The sequence below is a fragment of the Trachypithecus francoisi genome, unplaced genomic scaffold (genome assembly GCF_009764315.1).
Source record: "Trachypithecus francoisi isolate TF-2019V2 unplaced genomic scaffold, Tfra_2.0 Lachesis_group3, whole genome shotgun sequence".
In the NCBI taxonomy this organism is placed as follows: Eukaryota; Metazoa; Chordata; class Mammalia; order Primates; family Cercopithecidae; genus Trachypithecus; species Trachypithecus francoisi.
In genome coordinates this window covers 142,621,779-142,627,421 of record NW_022681468.1, presented here as the reverse complement: position 1 = coordinate 142,627,421, position 5,643 = coordinate 142,621,779, and the positions used below count along the sequence as shown (strand labels likewise).

The following is a 5,643-nucleotide window of genomic DNA, read 5'->3' as shown; positions in this document are numbered from 1 at the left end:
GAATGAAGAGATAAGACTCTGACCTCAGGGAGTGTACCATCTCATTGAAAAGCAATATGATGAATCTTAAAATGAAGTAATTCATACCATCCTTGGGGAAAACTGGGGAAAGGACAGGTAGAGCTGCCCTGGGGAAGTTGAGGAATTCTTCTAAAGGAAGGTCAGAGTGAACTGAAAGGAAAAATAAAGTGTCCCAGGTGGCCAAGAGTCAGAGTGGGGAGCACATTTCAAACAGAGAGTAAAATTTTTGTAAAAGCTGAGAACTGTAAGCAAATTTGGAGTGTCCCAAGAGCAAGAAACTCATTAGTGATGGAAAAGAAAGCTGATGGAATAGAGTATAGGAGAGAAGACCAAACCAGACATAAGAGTCAGGCATAAATTACAAGATAAAGGGGGAACCATGGAATAATTTTAATGACATGATGAACTTTATGATGGGCACAATATAGAGATGCTGTGTTTGAGAAAAGATGTAGACCCTGCCTTCAGGGAGCTTTCTGACATTCTTGGACGTGAAAAAACATTCATGTGCAACATAGTAAAGAACATTGTGAATAAGAAATACTCAAGTATTTGGTTGAACATGCTATTAAGAAGGCTGGAGTTGGGTTGAAAGTTTTCCAGAAAGATATTTTAGCTCCACTATACTAAAAAATCAGCAATGTAATTTGACTCTTACAGTATCTAAGTGTTTCTACAAGGACCATATTAGCATCAACAATAATCCCCCAAAAAATTCAGGATGAAAGAATCCCTATAGTAAATAAAAAACTTTCACACCCAGAATCATCCAGATTCTCTCTTATTCTGAGCCTCCAAAAAATTGCTTGATCTCTACTTGGTTTTGTGTGGACTCAGCCAAAACTGATGTTTCTAAGAGCATTTTCTATGTAGTAAGATGGTGCCAGAGACACAGGAGAGAAATGGTAGAGGGGGCAAAAAAGAACTGTGAATGAATCCTCTCTGAAATTCTGGCATTTCTTCAGAGATGTCCGTGATCTTTCCCCTTTACAAAATACCATGCAAAAAACAGAATCCTGTATCTACAGATGATCGGTGGAATAGGCCAGCTGTGCTTTTCATCTATGCACCTAACTTATTTCAAGGGTGTTGCTGTTTTATTTTTACAGCTGCAAAGTGTTAGCAATCCAAAAAGAGCTGCCAAGATTACAATCAGATGAATTAACTTAGGGCTGGTGTTCTTGGTAGATTCAGAGCTGTTCTAAATCAGTTCTCTGTGCTGTTGCTGAATGCTCTGAGTGATCAGAGCTGTTTCCCAAACAGAGTCGGAATGGTTATTTCCCCATTTGCAGCTGCTTATTTGATTTTTAAAAAGACCCTTTGAAACATTTTCACATTTCCTTAAAAAAACTGTTATATATGCATATATACAGAGCGAGATTGCTGTTATAACAAGAAAAATGAAGACATTGACAGTCAGTGAAATCCTGAAGACCAATCACAGAACTGAACTGCAGGTGCACCTAAGATTCTGGATATGTTACAATAATCAGCCAATAACAAATTTCTCTAATATAAGATCCTATTTTCCTCTGACTTCCACTGTAATGTTCAAGAAATATTTTACTCCAAAGCAAAATAACCCAACGGCCTGACAAGAATATTTTTTTATGAGAAACTGATTAGACTAAAACCTAAGCCTGTGGTATTCTGGAATACATAAACATTGGAGAACTTATATGCCTTTCTAAATTGGCAACAAGTCACCATCTTTAGGATCTCCGTTATGCCATAGGTGCTATTCCTTTGAGCAGACCATAGAAATATGTTTTATTCTCAGTCCTACACATGTGGTTCTGGACTCTGACCCTGTGAAGCTACTTGTTTGGCCTGGTGATTTACAATGGTTGGCCAAACTTATGTACAACTCGTAAGTAATACACTATTGAGCAAGAGACCTGTTTTGGCTTAACAACTTACCAAGCTAGAGGTTTCAGTATTCCTACTTTCCTTCCCTGTCCATTCCTAATGTTTAGAATACTGTTTTGCTTCAAGCAGTGCTCTTTTTTTTTTCTGAGATGTGCATTTTCTTTTTAGTCAATAACTTGTTTCTGCTAGTTATAGCCAATACTATGTAGAATATGTCAGTGGAATGTCATAAAAGTACTTGTGTGACTTTGGGGGAAACATGCCAAGTAAGTCAGATGCTCTTCCTAGCAATGACTGTGTGTCTGTTCAAGTTAGCTATGAGGCTCAGGACAGAAGCCAGCTCAGGTGTCCTCCTTGACCTCAGGTCAAGTTGGGTGCCCTGCTGGATGTTCCCACAATGTCCTGTACATTTACACTGCTGATAGATATCTGTTTAGACCTTTATCATGCTCATTAGACTGTAAGTATCTTGAGGGCAGGGGCAGGACACTGGGATGTCATCAGTTTTATATCACTACATCATCAGTGCTTTAACAGTGTTGACACAGTATAGATGCTCAACAAAAATGGTTTTCAAATAAAGTAAAGACTTCATGGCTCATGGTGAAGCATAGTGCTACAGAGGAATCCTGGAATAGGAGTGATATGGTTGGGCTGTGTCCCCACCCAAATCTCACCTTGAATTGTAATAATCCCCATGTGTCAAGGGTGGGGCCAGGTGAAGATAATTGAATCATGGGGTGGTTTCCCCCATAGTGTTCTCATGATAGTCAATAAGTATCACAAGATCTGATGGTTTTATAAAGGGCAGTTCCCCTACACACAGTCTCTTGCCTGCCACCATGTAAGACGCGACTTTGCTCCTCATTTGCCTTCAGCCATGATTGTGAGGACTCCCCAGCCATGTGGAACTGTGATTCTATGAAACCTCTTTTCTTTTTTTTTTTTTTTTTTTGAGGCGGAGTCTCGCTCTGTCGCCCGGACTGGAGTGCAGTGGCCGGATCTCAGCTCACTGCAAGCTCCGCCTCCCGGGTTTACGCCATTCTCCTGCCTCAGCCTCCCGAGTAGCTGGGACTACAGGCGCCCGCCACCTCGCCCGGCTAGTTTTTGTATTTTTAGTAGAGACGGGGTTTCACTGTGTTAGCCAGGATGGTCTCGATCTCCTGACCTCGTGATCCGCCCATCTCGGCCTCCCAAAGTGCTGGGATTACAGGCTTGAGCCACCGTGCCCGGCCGAAACCTCTTTTCTTTGTAAATTACCCAGTCTCAGGTATGTCTTTATTAGCAGCATGAGAACAAACTAATACAAGGAGTTAAAGGGCCTAAACTTTAGTCTATACCTACTATGTCACCTATGGGCTACTTATTTTAAGACAAGTGTTTTTCCTTTTTTATTTTTATTTTTTCCACTGCAAGGTTTAAACTAGGTGATCTGCAGTGTTACCTTCAAGCTCTGGAATACTATAACTGTTGGAGCGTTATTTCAGTCCCATGATTTTATGACAAGAAGATGGTAACCTGCTAAATTGATTCTGGGTACCTTCGTTGTGCCCAACTGGAGAAAAAAAACCAACAAATCCTTTATTCTAAACAAGTAAGAATAAAGTTTATAAAGATGTAGAAGAGATCAGAAAATGAATAATTTGCTAGACCAGAGTGAACTTCCAGAGTGAAACCATAGTTTTGTTGGTAGACTTGCCTTGGAGTATTTGAAAGTCTCTCCCATTCATCAGAAGCTTTCCTATTCATCTCCAATAAAACAATTAAAGAAGTTTGGTTAATTTTGGCCACTAAAATAAACTTAAAAAGTAGGCTTAAGGCTAAATATTGTAAATTTTATTAGAATGTTTTGGTTCTTACTAAGTAGATGCAACCAGGTATTATATAAAACTCTGTTTTTGTAAAATTCATTTTATTAGACTTTCCTATGGTGGATCAAATAGTCAATAACTTGCAACATTCAGCATACTTTCTGGAGTATCCCAATCCCAAATTATTCAAAATAAAGTGTGCTCTGAGTTTTGATAACAATATCAGCATGGAAACCTTTGGATTAACACTAATACTCTTGTTAGAATGTGAGTAAGTGTCGTTATCATCTATTCAACAAATAGCTATTAAATACATGTTTATTGGCTCGAAATTGAGTATTTACTATTTGTCAGGCGCTGTCTGGAAAGTTAGGACTCAAAAGTAAGTTAAAAATACTATGGTCAATTATATTTTAAAATATGGAAGTATTAGTGCATCAGGCCACTGTAACCCATTAACCTCTAAGGTCAAACAATTCAGATTAGTACAGGTCATCCAAGAATTCCTGGGAAAATGGAACTAGGGATGATAAACTATGATGGAGAAAGGAACCAGGAAACCTTCTGGGATGTGAAGGACTTTGGAAATAGAGAGAAAGAAAGGATGGGATGCTCCCATATGTGGCTCTGGGAACACAGATAACAACTTTAGGGGAATCAGAAAGATTAAACAGAGAGGGAAACATATGGGTGGGGGGACTTGTGTTTTTTGGGGGAGGGAGGTAGCCTTCAATACAGTTATAGCCTAAAGCAAGTTTTTTTTTTTTTATCTTGAGAGCTTTGCTCAGCAATCTGTTAAGCGACATGAATGGCTGTGATGATCAATAGGTGGAGATAACTTGTGGAGATAACTATCTGAAAATTTCTAAACCTGGAGAAGGGCGAGTTGTCATTAAAATCACAGACTTATCTAAAACTACTGTAATGGGAATTGCTATATATGAAATGGTTTCTTTGCAAGATGGCATGGGGTGAGGGAAGAAGAAGAGGTAGACCTTTAATCATACAAGTGGGTCCGTCAACCAACAAATCGGTATCTTAGAACTTGCCTAGAAACAGTAGGCAAAACTCATACCAAAAGATGAGTTTTCATTTTCAAGGTAAATAACACTTTAGGATTCTGAAGGGACCCAGAGTGATATATCAATGTACTTTGACTGAAAATTAACACTTTGGGGGAAAAAAAGTATAACCAATTGAATTGCAAATTAACGTAAATTAAAGTAGGCTGCTAAATTATCCATCACTGGGTGAATACAGTGGGCACTCATCAATTTCCACTGTAACTACCAAAACCGATTCTGGATCATATGGCCAGTTACTAAGGTTGTTGGTTATCTGTCCTGAAAGACACATCCTTTAGGCTGTAATACCCAACCACATTATAATTTGTGTCATGATACAACAACCTTACCACAGAGCCAAAGTAAGACATCACATTTTCTTGACATTAATAACTAATAGCTCAGAATAGCAACATGTATTCCCAGACTGTCAGTTTCTGAATTGAATTCTGTAGTCTTCTTTTACTTTGCATGTCCATTATTGGATTAATCTAAATCTAGCTTCTAAGTTTTAAGTAAATGTGATTGGTTTTTAATATAGACTCATATTAAACTCAAATATATGAATTTCCCTCATATATTTCATGAAAGAGCTAGGTGGAAAATAATGTCTTCTGTTACTCAGAGGACAGAATGAAGGAAAGAAGCCCTGGAATGAGCATCTGAGGACATTCTATTTTGTTCCAGTTTAGATTTTGTCTTCTGTCTTTAGCTTGTGACATTGTCTCTTCCTAATCCATCTACCCTCCTTATCATTTTTCCTCTCCTAGTGTGGCAACAGTCTAGGCTACATGAAAGGCCCTTTCTAGATAGGGAGCAGAAAGATGCACAAAACTCAAGGTGGAAAACCTTAGGGACATGAGATTAAGTACTGCCTG

At 38.7% G+C, this 5,643-nt stretch overlaps 1 long non-coding RNA gene across 1 annotated transcript; it reads right to left on the bottom strand.

Annotated features, from left to right (window-relative positions):
* Positions 1-763: 763 nt before the first annotated feature.
* Positions 764-4,787, bottom strand: LOC117070706. The gene is made up of 3 exons (XR_004432013.1): positions 4,777-4,787; positions 1,729-1,731; positions 764-971 (listed from the first exon to the last, which is right to left on the bottom strand). It is a non-coding gene; the product is annotated as an uncharacterized LOC117070706 (long non-coding RNA).
* Between the last annotated feature and the right edge of the window lie 856 nt (positions 4,788-5,643).